Source organism: Myotis lucifugus, unplaced genomic scaffold, assembly GCF_000147115.1.
Source record: "Myotis lucifugus unplaced genomic scaffold, Myoluc2.0 scaffold_197, whole genome shotgun sequence".
NCBI classification, from domain to species: Eukaryota; Metazoa; Chordata; class Mammalia; order Chiroptera; family Vespertilionidae; genus Myotis; species Myotis lucifugus.
The window spans coordinates 2,414,507-2,432,021 of record NW_005871245.1 but is presented as its reverse complement, the minus strand read 5'-3'; the positions used below and the strand labels follow the sequence as shown (position 1 = coordinate 2,432,021).

The 17,515-nt window shown below is 41.2% G+C and overlaps 1 pseudogene; it reads left to right on the top strand.

The window, feature by feature from the left end:
* The first annotated feature begins 2,337 nt into the window (after positions 1-2,337).
* On the top strand, positions 2,338-16,549 carry LOC102440623 (annotated as a pseudogene).
* Positions 16,550-17,515: the final 966 nt, after the last annotated feature.

Genomic DNA, 17,515 nt, shown 5'->3' with positions numbered 1-17,515 from the left:
TTCATGACCTTGATCATTTTTTGTGGAGTTGTACTGACCTATGGGCACATATCTTACATTTATTTTTCTCTTGGCTTCCACCACCTTATTTCTTCCCACTTCAACTCCTGGTTTCTACCTAGTTCAATGTCAGAGAATCCAAATCTCTTTCTAATCATCTTGCTTCTTTATAATGTGAGGTAGGCATATTCTGAATCTGGAGAGGTTGGATGTGTCTGTCCTGGTTAGCATTTACAGTGCATATGCTGACAGTTTGAGGCTGGCTTCCAATAATCTAATCTGAGAATGCTTTTCCTAAGCAAATCTCAACAAATTTCACTTTACTGAAGTTCCAGAGGGAAAAAACATGGCCCAGGACTTGTTCATGTAGGGGTCATCTTAAATGTAAAAGGTGGTGAATTAATGGTGACTCTTCACTGATAACCAGCCTGGATAATAAGAAGCAAAATAGAAGCAGCCTGGGTTCAAAATCCTAGTTCTATAGGTGCCAGTCTGGGTGATCTTGTGCTAGTTACTCAACTCCTATGTTGCCTCATTTTCCTCATCTATAAAATAGTGGCAACAATTGTACCACATCTTAGGCCGGTCATGAGGAATTAATTCATATCAAGAACTTAGAATAGTGCCTGGCTCACACATAGTAAAGGACACATATTATTATTCCTGCATGTTGGAAGAGAATTTAAAGGTGAAACAGAAAAAAGATGATTTCTCTGAGGGACTTAGCTTTTCTGCCTGCATCTTACAAGCCTTAATTCATTGAGCCACAGTACTGAAGTTTTGGCTTTATAAGGAAGCAAACATTCAGGAGGCTCAAGAGTCATTTGTGAATGAATGCCCCTCAATCTGGGGCTGGTGAGAAACTGGGCAGAATTGTTATTTAAGAGGGAGAGTAAAGGTTAGAAGAATTAGAATCTATAGGGGGATGAGGTATTTTTCTCCCTATTGAGGGAAAAATAAAAAGCTTTCGGACAAAAATGAGTAAATGTGGCTCCTAGTGAGGGCTGTAGAGTTACAAATCCTATCAAAAGAACTAAGTGGTCTACAATGGCCAATCTTTTAAAAATTTCTGGATTTAAAAAAAGTGAAAACATGACTTCCTACTCCCCCCAAAAACCCCAATACCACTTTTTTAGTGTTGGCCATAAAGCAGTTTAGTACAGAATTCTACAATATGTCAAAGATTCCACATAAACTTATGTTTGGTTACGTTGTATGGTCTACAGAGTAGACTCTACACTAACAGAAGAATTTAGTTTAGGGTGTGTCAAATCGTGTTAAAATACAACACTAAATAAATGCAAAGAGCCCCAGAACAAAGAAAATAATTAAGCTGGTTTAACTGCATTCAACCCACTATGCTAAATCCCAGTAGGGGGGCTCGAATTAAACAACAAATTTGGTTTCTTGGCCTAAATCCCTTTCTTCAAAGGAGAAAATTTTCTTGTAATTCTGATGTTTGTTTTCATCTTCTTCATTTCTTCGTCCCTAGAGAAGCTGGGGTGAAAATAACCTCAATGACTGAGTTGCATTTTAGGAAGAGAGGGACTGTGAGCACTGGAATAGGGTGATTCCTTTTGCAGCTAAAGAAGTTGGACCATCCGAAGCATGGGAGGTGTGTGATTGTTTAATCCCAGAAAAAGGCCAGCCAGTGACACCCCAGATTAAAGATTTTATCGGGCAGTGAATCAAATAAGGCTGCAAGGGAGATAATGTGTTATTATAGCAGTGATGTGCCTGTTTATGGGGTCTGGCAGCAATTTGGTTGAACACCCCTCTCATTTTAAGAAATTTGTAATTTTGGCAGTAAGAATTCTTGCCTTAAAATTTGGTACAAACCCTCACTCACAGTTTAATATTGCAACATCTGGGAAATGTTGAAATGTGGCTGCTATTCTAATTGAACTTTTTCAGGCTCTTCCGATATCCCCCCACCCCTTGGACTCAGAAACAAAAAAAAAAAGTCACCAAGGTTTGCCCTGGCCGGTTTGGCTCAGGGAACAGAGCGTGGGCCTGCGGACCAAAGGGTCCGGGTTCGACTCCGGTCAAGGGCAGGAACCTGGGTTCCAGGTTCCTCCCCGGTCAGGGCCGGTGCAGGAGACAACCAATAGATCTTTCCCTCTCTCTCCCACTGTCTCTCAAGATCAATGAAAAAAAAAAAAATCCTCGGGTGAGGATTTTAAATAAAATTTAAAAAATAATAAAGTGGCAACATTGAAAAGTTCACCAAGGTTTTTTAAGCCACGAACTCGTCAGCTTACAAGCAGATGCACTGCCGTAATAAACTCTCATGACTTAAATCTGTGTACATACGGAGAGGAAAAAAGCCGTAACTTGAAAAACCCAGGCTCCTTCTGTAAGTAGCTCCTTTAAAATCCCTCTCAATCAGTATTTTAACTTCCTTTGAGTCAGCGGTACAACGTGGTGTTGCTCTAGGTCCTATCAGCCGACTGCTTCCCCCCCAATCGCTCCCCGTTGTTTTAAAGCAGAAGGGAGGTCACGGGCTGCAGTGAGTGTGGCCAACGCCGGCGGGACCCGCGCGCTCCTCTAAAGTAACTGGAAGTTTTCTGACAGGAAACTAGTCAGTTGTTCTAAGTTTCGGCTCCGTTTTCCCACGGCCCCAACGGCGGCAGCGCCCCTGACGCCCCTCTGGGGGCCGGGCTGGGGCGCGGGGCGCGGGCGGCAGGGGGCAGCAGCGGGAACCCGTTGTTCTCCAAGCGGGGGTGGGGCGGGAACCCCCCCACCCCCCGTTTCCGCACCCGTTCCCTCCCCGCGCCTCACGCCTTCCCTCCCCTCCTCACCGGGAAGAGGGCGGGGGAGCGGAGCCCTCCCCCGGGAAGGGGGGCGTGCGCCTCCCCGCTCCCCTCCCCTCCCCCGCCGGCCTCCCCTGGCTCCCCTAGGCGGGAGTTTCCAGGAAGAGCTCCGAGCGCGGCCGCACTACCGAGCGCACGGAGACGTCAAGTAGTCCCTCAGCGTGGCCTCGTCAGAGAAGCCCCGCTGTCAGGGCTGCCGGAGTTGGACTCCTGAGGAGCTCGGGCGTGGCGGCCCGGCCCGCGGAGCTCGGGGAAGAGGTGCGAGCTCCCACCCTCCCTCGGCGGGGAGAGGCGTGGGGGAGGTGAAACGAGTGCCGGCGGAGGGCTCGGGCGCGCCCGGGAGTGCAGCGCCGCGCCGCGCGGCCGAAGCGCTCACAGAGTTAAAGTGGGCGGGAAAACCCGGAGCGGACTCTTCCGGACACGCCCAGGACCTCCCGCTCCTCCTCCGTGGGGGAGGGGAACGAAAAGAGCCCGAGAGAGAAACGTGTTCCCGGTTCCTGCTTCGTAAACCCCCCCTGAAGACACAAGTGGCAACCCGCCACTTGGAGGGGCGCGCGGCGGGACGCGGTCCCAGCTGGGAGGGGAGGGCCGCCAGGCTCCGCCTCCTCGAACGTCCGCGCCGTCGGTGCTGGGTGCGTGGTCTGAAGCCCGGGCCTGGGAGCTGGAGGGGCTGGCGCGCGCATGCGTGCGGGGGGCGCGCGGGTTCCGCCCCTTCCAGAGCGCGTCCGCTTTCCCCTCCCCCATGTTCCTCCGCCGCCGCCGCCTCCGAGCCTCCCCCGCGCCCAGCCCTCTCTTTCTGAGGGGGAGGGAGCTCGTCTCGCCCATCTACTGACTAACTAACCCCTTCACCCCAGCTTCGCCCCGCCTTCCCTGAGCTTCGGAACAAACTCCGCAGTGAGAGCTCGGCTTTCACATTCCCGCCTCCGCCTCCTCTCTCCCCTCCCAACCCTAAAGCACTTCCTGCAAACTGCCCTGTTCTCGCTCCTCTCGGCGCCACCTCCCACTTCCCACTAACTAGGTGGCGGCTCTCACGTCGGCGGGGGCCGCGGGTTCTAGTCCTGGACTCTCCCCCCTGGAAGTAGTGGTCGGCTGCCCCATTTTGCGGATGGGGAAGTTAAGGTCCCGAGATCTGACGTACTTGACTCTAATGGCCCCTCGAGTGGTTCCAAGTTCGAACGCCCTGACGCTGGGAAGATGGGCCCTCGACCCCCTGAAATGTAAGCAGCCTTGCAGACCAAGTCTCCGATCTTTCTCTTGGAACCCTCAGTCCTTCAAGCCAAACCGTACCCGCCCAGTCAGCAAAAGTCACAGAAACGTGCCCTGGCCGGTCGCTCAGTGGTTAGAGCGTCGGCCTGCGGACTGAAGAGTCCCGGGTTCCATTCTGGTCAGGGCACGTGCCCAGGTTCTGGGCTCCATCCCCAGTAGGGGGCGTGTAGGAGGCGACCATCAGTGATTCTCTCACATCATTGATGTTTCTCTCCCTCTCCCTTCTTTTAAATCAATAAAAATATATTTTTAAAAAGTCACAATTTACTCCAAATAAACTACATATTGGTTACCTTAGAAGAAGGGCGGGCCTTGTGGCTCAGTTGTTTGGAGCCTGGTCCTGATACTAATTTGATCCCCAATCGGGGCAGATGCATGAATCAACCAAAGACTTGGCCAGTGTGGTTCAGTGGTTGAGCGTCCACCTATGAACTATGAGGTCATGGTTAGGTTCCGGCCAGGGCACATGCCGGGGTGGCTGGCTCCACCCCCAGTGTGGGGTGTGCAGGAGCCATCCATCAACCAGTGGTTCTCCCATCATTGATGTTTCTATCACCATCTCCCTTCCTCTCTGAAATCAATAAAAATACTTTTTAAAAAAAGAATCAACCTATGAATGCATAAGTAAGTGGGACAACAAATCGATGTTTTTCTCTCTAATCAATAAGTAAGATTTTAAAAAAAGAAGGGCCAATTGGAGATCTTAGTAAGCTTTTAGAGGTGGTACAGGTGATTTGTTCAATGTAAAGTCATTTTTTTAAAGGAAGGTTTATTTCCTTAATTTTTAATTTATTGATTTTAGAAAGGAAAAGAGAGAGAGAGAGAAACATCAATTTGTTGTTCCATGTATTTCTGCATTCATTGGTTGCTCCTTGTATGTTCCCTGACTGGGACCTAATCCTAAATTTGGTGTATCAGGAAGATGCTCTAACCAACTGAGCTTATCTGGCCGGGACCAAAGTCATTTTTTAACATGATGTATAATGTTTGCTCCTAGGTTTTGTGATTCTCTTATTCCTTTCCCATTCAAGGTTATTCTTTTGGGTTTTTTTTGTGTGTTTGCTGTTAATCCTTGCCCAAGGATATTTTTCCATTGATTTTTTTAGAGAGAGTGGAAGGAAGGGGGAGAGACAGAGAAAGAAACATTATTGGTTCCTCCTGCAGGCACCTGCAACTGAGTTACGTGCCCTTGATGGGAATCGAACCCGGGACCCTTCAGTCCATGGGTTGATGCGCTATCTACTGAGCCAAACCTGTTAGGGCGATTCTTTCCATTTTGAAAACATTTTGGCAGAATTTGTCTCCTTGATTTAAATGTACATTTATTTTAAAAGTTAACTTTGTTGATGATTGGTTATTAATTATTATTCTGAATTCCCCGGCTCCCCCCCCCCCCCCCATCCCAAAGTCAATTCTTCCCTGGGCTTCAGCTCTGATTAAAATGATCTGGAGTCTATGAGAGACTTTCAAGAGAAGCCATACAGAATCTTAAAGCACTGACTCCAAACTTTTTGTGTACTTTAAAGCTATAACTGGGAATTAAAGGAAACAGAAGACTTGTGTAATTTCATGTACATCTAGAGAGTCATTATATGAGACTCAAATGTTTTCAGAGTCTTATTCCAAGCATTGTAAATATGGATCTGTTTTGTTTTAAATGACAGTTTTATCATGATTTTCCTCTATTGCACATATTTCTAGATTATTTATTGGGCTGGTGTCTTTTAAGCATAGATGATCTGAAGAACCAGTCCAGGTTTGTTACGAGACAGTTATATGCTAAATAGACTGAGAGGGTTGCATGCTAACACTTTCTTAACATATGTTCAGTAAATGAATGCCTTCTGTGGGCATAGTACTATGTTAGGTCTTTTGTGGAATATAACGTTGGACAAGACAGGGCTATTTTTATTTTTAATTTAAAAATTTATTTTTTCATTGATTTCAGAGAGGAAGGGAGAGGGAGAGAGAGATGGAAACATCAATGATGAGAGAGAATCATTGATTGGCTACCTCTTGCATGCCCCATGCTGGCCGGGCAACAGGGCTATTTTTAAGAATCGATCTAGTAGTGGAGATAAAACTCTCCATCACAGGCTCAAATCAGTAAAAATTCATTTCCAGATTATTTTATTTCATTTTAAAAAATCCTCACCCAAGGTTATGTTTTTATTAACTTTAGAGAGGGGGGCAGGGAGAGAGAGAGAGAGAAACATCAATCGAAGGCCTCCAGTACATGCCTCAACCGGGTATTGGACCTGGAACCTTTTGGTGTCCAGGAGGACATTCCAACCAATTGAGCCACACCAGCCAGAGCTCAGATTATTTCATTTTTAAAATAACTTAAGTTATATATTATTTGCCCTGGCCAGTTTGGCTCAGTGGATAGAGTGTCGGCCTGTGGACTGAAGGGTCCCGGGTTGGATTCTGGTCAAGGGCACATGCCCAGATTGCAGGCTGGATCCCCAGTGTGGGGCATGCAGGAGGCAGCTGATCAATGATTCTCTCTCATCATTGATGTTTCTCTCTTTTCTTCTCCCTTCCTCTCTGAAGTCAATAAAAAATATTTTTTAAAAAGTTATATATTATTTGAGGTTGCCAAAAATCTTTGTCTGTTCATTATGCCGTTCTCAGGTTCTCAACATGTAGATCAAGAGATGGGAACAATGAATAGTTAAGCATCTCAACAGAAAGGAGCAGGCACAGACAGTGACTTAATGGCGATATGAGTAATGACAAGTCCAATATTGGAAAATAAGATCATAGGAGTGTCAGGAAAGAGAACTTTAAGGATGTCCAGGTCTTCAGATTTTAAACACTGAAGAAAACTGGGATAGAGTTAAGAATTATCTACTGTTTAACTTTACATGAGTGTTCAAAAACATAGCTTTTATTTCAGGAAGGATGAACTAATCTTGCATTTAAACACTTGCCTGCATGCATAGATTTGGTGAGGAGTCTTAAGGAAGATCAGTGGTAGAGAAGTAAAATCTAGTTTGCAGTGGAATTCAAACTTCCTAAAGTAGTAGGAGGGGAGAATCCTTTGATTTAATGTTAGATCAAAAACTCTTACCCACCCGCCCCCAAAGAAAATCGCTTACAGCCAAGAGATTAAACATGTATCTTAAATTTAAATACTTTTTGACCAATTTAGAAAGCATTGCATTTGATCTTTATTTTTCAAACTTACCCTTCTACAATGATTTTATAAACTTTAGCTTCATTCAGCTATTCTTAATTGTTTTTGCTTGGCTCCTTCTCCTAAAGTTCACTGCAACTTCAACATTGCTGTTATGTCCTGATCTACAAATTGTTGCCTCTCATGCGGTTGGTGCTTTAAGATAATATAACTAGGTTTTTCAGCTCAATCCTGTTTTATTTCTGACGTTTAAATCCAGAAGTTAAGTTGTAAGAACCCAACGAACATGGTCTTTCTTAAGTATAATGAAAAAAAATCACATGAGAAACTGTATTATTTAGTAAATCTAGGGATAATTTTCAGAACTCTCTTATGTGACTGTATTCACATTCATTATAGTCAAACTGCTGTGGTTTATTATCACTGAACTGGGAGAACAATGACACTATCTGATTTCTTTTTTATTTTGTATTTTACAAATACAAAAAGACGGGGGAGAGAGAAACATCAATCGGTTGCCTCCTGCAACCGATTGTGCCCTAACTTTTATGTGCCCTATGTATGTGCCCTGACTGGGAATCGAACTCGCTCCAACCAACTGAGTTATACCAGCCAAGAATATCTGATTTCTTAAGGGAAAATCATATTGCACTAAAAACTAGAAAAGTTGACACAACTCATCAGCTTTATAATAATGGAATTCAGGCCTTGTTTTCCCCTTTATTTTCAGTCTCTATGTCATATAGCATAAACAGATTCTTACATCCAAGCTGGAATTTCTAAGGCTTCTATTTCTTCAATCATTTTAGAATCCACAATTTGAATAGATGCCCATTAAGTCTTTTCATCACCAAGCCTTCTAAAGATGACTTTTCTGGCCATTGCCTGTAGACTCTATTCTTCGTCAGATCCTAGGTAAGTTATTCCTTTTATATGGGTTTCAGTTTCACTGGACCTATAACAGGTCCAGGCCAGTCTTCAGGGGGCTACTTCTTTGCCTTAGTGCTATAAGACCCTGGATTTTTTAAAAAATATTTTTTTATTGATTTCAGAGAGGAAGGGAGAGGAGAGGAGAGGAGAGGAGAGGAGAGGAGAGGAGAGGAGAGGAGAGGAGAGGAGAGGAGAGGAGAGGAGAGGAGAGGGAAAACAACATCAATGAAGAGAGAGAATCATTGATTGGCTGCCTCCTGCATGCCCCACACCGGGGATTGAGCCCTCAACCCAGAATGTGCCCTGACTGGGAATTGAACCGTAACCTTCTGGTTCATAGCTCAACCACTGAGCCAGGCAGGACCCTGGATTCCTAAAGCAGTTTTTTCTTTTACTCAAATTTGTGTCCTTTCAAATCTTATTTAGTTTTTATACATTGATGAGAGAACTTTTATATTGAGGGATTGAAATTTGGGGCCTGAAAAATGATGTGCTATTAAGGTAGACTTAGAGTCTTAGATAGGGGCACAAGGAGACTATATCAGGGAATATCAGTCTGGCATCCCGGATAGAAGTCACTGGGTCCATGAAGGTAGATGGGGAAAATTACATCTTTATTTTCACTAATTCATAATTAAACTTTCACACTGCCTTTTAGTATAAATATTAGTAACAAAACCACAGCAGGATTAGCAGTACCTTACTTGTGACTGTCAGAAAGCACAGATAATTTCATCACATTGCAGTTGTTGCAGACACATTGATATAGCTTGCACTCATTTCTAGATCTTGTTATTTAATGTGTTGATAAAGAAACAGATTTATTACTGTAACATAAATTTTTAATATTTTGGTAACTATTTTGGTATAATAGGTTTTCATTGTAAACCTGTGTAATATCCTCATAATTATTTTGTACATTTAAAAACATTATTCTGAGAAGAAGTCTATTGGCTTCTCCACACTGCTAAATGGGTCCATGGTATAAAAAAAATATTAAGAACCCTGCTTTAATAAAAATAAATACTATTAGTAATGGGTTATAAACCATTGAGAATAAAATAAGAATCCATGAGTCCACACTGATATAAATAAGTAGATGAATCATTATATAAATGTAGGAAAAGTGAAAGCCTTTCCTTTGATGTTTCTCTCTCATCAATGTTTCTAACTCTCTATCTCTCTCCCTTCCTCTCTGTAAAAAATCAATAAAATATATTAAAAAAAAAAGAACCCTGCTTTAATAAAAATAAATACTATTAGTAATGGGTTATAAACCATTGAGAATAAAATAAGAATCCATGAGTCCACACTGATATAAATAAGTAGATGAATCATTATATAAATGTAGGAAAAGTGAAAGCCTTTCCTTTTAGTATGATGACAACTAATGACTACAGATGGAATGATGGAGTAAGAAACTCATTTGTGGTGAGGGTATAGGAGGAATAAATGGTGATGGAAGGAGACTTGAGGTGAACACACAATACAATATACAGATGATATATTATAGAATTGTATACCTGAAACCTATATAGTTTGATTAACCAATGTCACCCCAATACATTCAATTAAAAAAAAAGAAAGAAACTCATTCATGGATGCTAAAACTGGTGGGTGCAAGTTTGCTGAGCAGCAGGATATTTACATGGTGAAGTATCTTTCCCTAAATTACTTAATACTTACAAAGGGAGAATAATGGAAGAACCTCATTAATCACCAGTTTAACCAAGTCACTGATATTGATTTTTAGAGAGAGTGGAAGGCAGGGTGGGGAGAGAGTAACATTGATGTGAAAGAGACGCATTGATTGATTGCCTCCTGCATGTGCCCCTACTGGGCCCAGGGTCAAACCTGCAACCCAACCCAGGTACGTGTCCTGGACCAGGAATCGAACCCGAGACCCTTTGGTGCACAGACTGATGCTCTAATGTTTTTACGTCATCTGACAAAATTTAATATGAACTGTGAATTACATAATACTGTACCAATATTAAATGTCCTAATTTTAGTATCTATGCTATGTGTTTACATAGAGAATGGCTTTGTTCTTTTTTTAAAAAAAATATATTTTCTTGATTTTTTTACAGAGAGGAAGGGAGAGGGATAGAGAGTTAGAAACATCGATGAGAGAGAAATATCGATCAGCTGCCTCCTGCATACCCCCTATTGGGGATGTGCCCGCAACCAAGGTACATGCCCTTGCCCGGAATCGAACCTGGGACCCTTCAGTCCCCAGGCAGACGCTCTATCCACTGAGCCAAACCGGTTAGGGCGGCTTTGTTCTTTTTTAAAAATATAATTTTATTGATTTCAGAGAGGAAGAGAGAGATAGAAACATCAATGATGAGAGAGAATCATTGATTGGCTGCCTCCTGCATGCCCCACACTGGGGATCTGCTCACAACCTGGGCATGTGCCCTTGGCCAGAATTGAAGCCGGGACCCTTCAGTCCGCAGGCTGATGCTCTACTCACTGAGCCAAATCGGCTAGGGTGGCTTTGTTCTTAATAAATAACACACTGAAGTATTTAGGAGTAAAAGAGTATGGAGACTCGAAGTCTCATGGTTCAGAAAAAAAATGCACATATTTATACCTATGTAAAGAAAGAATAATAAAGCAAATGGAGCAAAATGTAAATAATTTTGAATTCAGAAAAAGGACTTAGGGGAGACTTCCTTCTACTATGCTTGAAAATTGTTTGTAAGTTTGAAATTATATTACTTGAGATCATTTGTTCCACCTCCTTACTTTGACGAGGTGACAATTCAGATTTTGGAAGGTGAAGACTTGTTCAAGGCCACACAAGTTAGTGACAGGGTTACGGCCAAACCTTAGATCTCCAGATATAGGTCCTCAAGTAAATCCGTTGTTGTTTGTGTTTGAATGACAAAGGTTGAGCCACTCCTTTTTACTTCTCTTTTTAATGTCTTGGTTCCTTAGAGCTAGTTCCTTCTACTAGAGAACCAGAGTAACAACGGAATGCTTCTTTCAGTTCCTTCATGATTAGGCAAGGATCAATTTGAAGTTTTTGAGCTATATGGTTGGGATATCTCTTTCCTCTTGTAGGCTCAACATTTTTCTTATTGCTAGCCTCTTTCTGTACATGATTGGCTTTCTTTTATATGGTATTATTTATATTCCCTCTCCCAGAGACTAATATTGCATTATTGTTTAAACTTCTTCCCATAGGCCACTCCATTTCAAGATTTCTTCAATATTATCTAAAGAAAATTGTATGTTTTCATTTCTGTGATTCAGTTTCCTTAACTGATGGAAAATGAAGGCATAATACACTGAAAAGAAGGGAATATAGCATCTCAGAATTAGTCTTGAAATAAGGAGATTAATTACAACAATAGATGTGGGGCCGTTTAATAGTTTTACCAGTTACTGAGTAATATCAGCTTTATAAAAAGTTAAATAAAATCTATCATTTTCTATGTCAATCAGTATAAATCAGGTCATTGTCTTTGGTGTGAGATAATGGAAAATATTAATTTGAATCATGAAATTGTCATTTTTTTGGGTAACAATTGAATATCAATAATTTCATGTGGCTCAACCTAATAGAAGAAAGCATATTATTAGGTAGTAATGTATTTTCTCTTCTCTTACAGCGATGGTAGAAAAACAGAGATAATTCATGTGGTATCTGCTTTTGACTCTTCAACTTCTCAGTTTCTTTTCCTATCCTGGCTGTTCTTCTGTCCTGATACACTTTGTGAGAGTCTTTCTAGGCTTCAGATTCTTCCAATTTTCCATGTTGGTTTCTATTAGCTTCCCATGCCTGGGAGCCTTTCAGCAACTGATAGACAGTTAGAAATGGAACATCAGAGGCATTTTGTTCAATCTCCTTATACTTCAGATGAGAAAACAGAGGCTAGCATCTTTCTGTACATGATTTCTTCAATGTGAAGAAATAATTGTATTTTCTGATTTTTACTTCCTGGGGTGATACCATGGGGAAGTAGCTGGGATAATTTTATTTTAAGGTAATGAAAGATACCCTTGTACATTTGTATATCTATTGTACATTATTTTATACTTACAGGATATTTTGAAAATAATTTTTAAAAATATGTTTTTATTGATTTCATAGAGAGAGGGAGGGAAAGGGAGAGATAGAAACATCAATGAGAGAAAATCATCAATTGGCTGCCTGCTGCACGCCCCCTTACTGAAGCTTGTGCCTACAACCTGGGCGTGTGCCCTGACCAGAATTGAACTAGCAACTTCTTGGTGCACGGGATGACGCTCAACCAATTGAGCCACACCAGCCAGGCTGAAAATAATTTAAGAAAAAATAGTGGTTGATAATATTTGTCTTTACAATGAAAACTTTCATAGCCCAATGGAAACATTTGAAAGGAATCAGAATATTATTATTTTTTAATGAATGAGTGATCTTTTGTTAAGCCCCAAAGTGTAGAATCTTGAATTGCCTTTTGATTCTGTTGAAAATATGCCATATATTTTATTCCTAAAATATCGAATGGTTTATTTGAAAAAACCTTTGGGAATCGTGTTCAGGGAAGCAGAGTAAAATATAAAGAAAAAAGATTTAGCATGGGGGAAGTGGAAGATTTCAAGGTAAGGAACAAATCTTTGGGTCCGAAGAATATTGTAACAATTTTAAAAGGACAGAGCAGAGGTAATTGCTTTCTTATACTTTATGTGTTGTTAGTTTTTATCCTCACCAGAGGATATGTTCTTATTTATTTTTAGAGAAGAAGTAAGGAAGAGAGAGAGACACATTGATGTAAGAGAGAAGCATCAATTGGTTGTCTCCCAAAGGAGCCCTGAACAGGGATTATACCTGCAACCTTTTGGTGTATAGGAAGACACTCCAACCAACTGAGACACCCGGCTAGGGCATACTTTATGTATTTTTTAAAAAATATATATTTTATTGATTTTTTACAGAGAGGAAGGGAGAGGGATAGAGAGTTAGAAACATCGATGAGAGAGAAACATCGATCAGCTGCCTCCTGCACACCCCCAACTGGGGATGTGCCCGCAACCAAGGTACATGCCCTTGACTGGAATTGAACCTGGGACCCTTTGGTCCGCAGGCCGACGCTCTATCCACTGAGCCAAACCAGTCAGGGCGTATTATTTTTCTTTTTAAAAGATATATTTTTATTGATTTCAGAGAGGAAAGAAGAGGGAGAGAGAGATAGAAATATCAATGATGAGAGAGAATCATTGATCAGCTGCCTCCTGCAGGCCCACATTGGGTATTGAGCCTGCAACCCAGGCATATAACTTGACCAGGAATCAAACCATGACCTCCTGGTTCAGAGGTTGACACTCAACCACTGAGTCATGCCTGCGGAGCTTACGTCTTTTTAAGATAGTTCAGCTAGAGACTCAGTCACTAAGTAGCAAACTTGGGAGTGAATGTTTGGTGTATCAATCTGGGACCTTGAGGAGTATCTCAGGTTTTCTCTACCTTTAAATACTTAGCTGTTGATAAGAAGTTCCCTGTAAACTGCTTATTTTGTCAGTATTTGCATTTTGCTGCCCAGGAATTTGGTTTTGTGTGCTTTTCTTGCTTTGGGACAAATTGGCCTTCTATTGATAGGTGTGCTGTATGTAAGATACTATTTCAGCCTAGAATTTGGATAAGCACTGGCTGATGCATATAAGAGTCAATGAAGCCTTTACTCTTAAAAAGATCAGCGTTTGTATTTTCTTCTTTCTACCATGTAGCTCTTCTAGAAATAGTATTTGGGTTTATTTATTTATTCTTTTTTAAAATCTTCACCTAAGGATATTTTCCCATTGATTTTTAGAGAGAATGGGAGAGAAAAGGAAAGACAGAGAGAAACATCAATGTGAGAGAAACACATCGATTGGTTGCCTCCTGCACAAGCCCTGGGCCCAGGCTGGGGAGGAGCCTGCAACCAAGGTACATGCCCTTGACCAGAATCGAACCCAGGACCCTTTGGTCCGCAGGCCGATGCTCTATTCACTGACTCCTTCAGCTGGGGTAAATGGAGTTACTATCAATTATTGTAAATGGGTTTTAGAGACTTAATGATTCTGTCTTAGTAAAGTAACAACCTTTAATTCTCTAATTTTATCAACTATAAATTGCAGTTTTCTCCAGCTATCAATTGTTCCTATATGATAGCTAGAGCTGAAAAGATGTGGTATTTATTTCAGGGTACATTTACAATTATGTAGTGAAACTGAGATGTGACAAGTGCATCACCAACTACCTTGTTAAAGGAATCAGTTGCTCATTAGTCATGCCTCTATTCTGCAAGTATTTCCTACAAATACCGCAGGCAATACGTTTTTACGTGTGTCACTTTAACTTATTTTACTAATAGTTATTTTCTTTCATTTGTTGAATTTGCTCCAGGATTCCAGAAAAAAATTAAAAAGAGCCTTAAAGATAAAGTTTAAAGAATGATTTACCAAACCTGAGACCGTGTGTTTCCAGAATGGCGGCAGCGATGGATGTGGATACCCTGAGCGGCACCAACAGCGGCGCGGGCAAGAAGCGCTTTGAAGTGGAAAAGTGGACAGCAGTAGCCCTCTGGGCCTGGGACACTGAGGTTGATAACTGTGCCATCTGCAGGAACCACATTATGGATCTTTGCATAGAATGTCAGGCGAACCAGGCATCTGCCACTTCTGAAGAGTGCCCCTTTGCGTGGGGAGTCTGTAATCATGCTTTTCACTTCCACTGCATCTCTCGCTGGCTCAAAACACGGCACGTGTGTCCGCTGGACAACAGAGAGTGGGAATTCCAAAAGTATGGGCACTAGAAAAAGAATATTCTCTATCAAGCTCAACTGTTTTGTTATTCATTTAATGACTTGCCCTCCTGTTACTTAATTGTAAGTTAGATAGAACTGGGTCTTTTCCGCTCTGTCTTTTCAGTTTGCTACTCCTGCAGTCCTATTGTGTTCCGTGTCAAATAAAATCCAGTTGGGTTCTAAAAAAAAAAAAAGACCTAACCTGGCTAGAGAACCTGGCTAGGCTGCTGATCAACTGGAAAAAAGAAAAAAAAAAAAAGAATGATTTACCATTAATGACTAGCCTTTCTAATTTCTTCTTGACTACAGAGCTTAGCTGATAAACTTGACTTGGTCAAGAAGCTACCAAGATCTATTCTACTTGTTCAGGGTTTACCAGTTGCTTTAAATGTCTCTCAAATGCCCTAACCTTCATGCAAACTTCCTAAAAAGTGGGCCAAGATGGTCTTAATCTCTTCTAGCCATCCATTAACACACTATACATACCAGTGTTTCTGAAGCCAGCAGGATTCCTTAAGATACTACCAGGTGTTCAGGGTGAAATAAATTTGGGAAACACTGGATATTATATTCCTCTCGGATATATTCATAATTCATGTTATGGATATAATATGAGTGAGTATATTAAAGTCTCTGAGGTCTCCAATAAAAGAAATCTGCTTAATTTTCTTTAGCCTAGCATATTTAGTAAATACCTTCTAAATTGCAAGTTGTAATTCAGATGTCACTTTCTACATGAAACCTTTCATGATTTCTACAGACAGTATCCAATGTGTTCACCATTGAATTCACATAGCTCAGAGTTACATTATAAAGTGCTATAAAAATTTAGTTTTTATTAATATTCTGATGTAATCTTTTGATTGTAAGCAACAGGAAACTTACCTCAAACTGGTTTAAGCAATTAAGGGAATTTACTAGTCATCAACTGAAAATTTAGGTGAAGTTTGGTCCTCATTGTTGAGGCTCAGTGATGTTTCCGAAGAGCTGGTTTCTTCTAAAATAGTTGATTTTATACAGTTTGCTCCTTGGTCTCAATATGGCTGTAACAGTTTCTAGGAAAGCTACATGTGCTTCCCTCATCTCTAGTAGGAAGAGAACATCTTTCAAGGAAGCTACTTCAGAACAACAAAGAAGCATCTTTTCCAGAAGCCTAGCAAAGGTCATTTCATATCTCATTGGCCTGAATTAAGGTCACTTGCCCATGGCTAAACTAATCAATATTCATGGAGGTAGGATATGCTGATCTTAACCTAAATAGGGTCTACCCTGGATTTGGTGTGAAGTCAGCTTTCTTGGAAGTGTCCTTATAAGAGAATATAGGTATTTCCCTGACGGGTGTAGCTCAGTTGGTTGGGCATTGTCCAGTGCACCAGAAGGTTGCCGGTTCAATTTTAGGGCACATGCCTGGGTTGCAGGCTCGATCTCTGGTAGGGGGTGTGCAGGAGACAGCTGATTGGTGTTTCCCTCTTACATTGATGTTTCTCTTTTTCTCTCCCTCTCCCTCTCTCTCTAAAAATCAATTAAAAATATTTAGAATAAAAGAGAATATGGGTATTGTTACTAAGAAGAAGGAGGAATAGATGCTGGGCAACCAAAACAAATAAAAATCCACTATATGATGCTTACCACATTCTATTACTTCTGTGTTAATGCATAATTAGTACATTAATTAGTCATTCTGTATTAATTAACTTTGTTTACACAAAAACTTGTAATGAATGTTTGTGGCATCAATATTCATAATAGCAAAAAGTGTCTGAACTGATGATAGATAAACAAAATATGGTATATCCATACAATGGAATATTATTCAGAAATAAAAAGGAATAAAGTACTGAAGTACTGATAGTTGCTATAACATGGATGAAACTTGAAAGCATTATGCTGTGTGTAAGAAGCCAGTCACAAAAGGCCACATATTGTATGATTCCATGTATATGAAATGTCCTAAGTAAATCCATAGAGACAGAAAGTAGGTTAGTGGTCACCAGAGGCTAGGGGGAGGGAAAAATGGAGCATCGTTGCTAACAGATACTAGGTTTCTTTTGGAAGGTGATGATGAAAATGTTCTGGAATTAGATAGTGGTTATGCTCGCACAACTTGGTGAATATACTCAAAACTACCAAATTGTACACTTTAAATTTAAAAGGTAAAACTTGCCCAGCCAGTGTGGCTCAGGGGTTGAGCACTGACCCATGAACACAGAGGTCACTGGCTCAACTCCCAGTCAGGACACATACCTGGGTTGGGGACGTGCAGGAGGCAGCTGATCAATGATTTTCTCTCATCATTGATGTTTCTACTGCTCTCTCCTTCTCCCTTCCTCTCTGAAATCAGTAAAAAAAAAATAAAATAAAATAAAAATGTATAAAATAATAAAATTGTTTTTTAAAAAAAGAAAAAAAGTTGGGGTTCAGAACCCATAAAGAGTGATGACCCTGATATATTACCCTCTGCACTTTAGATGTAAGGGAGCACTAGAATTAAACTAAACCTCATACAGACTGTAGGCTGACTTTATATCATCTAAGTGGCCTAGAAAAATCTCAGGGCCTGAACTTGTACTAAATTGGCTTTAATTGCTCATGGC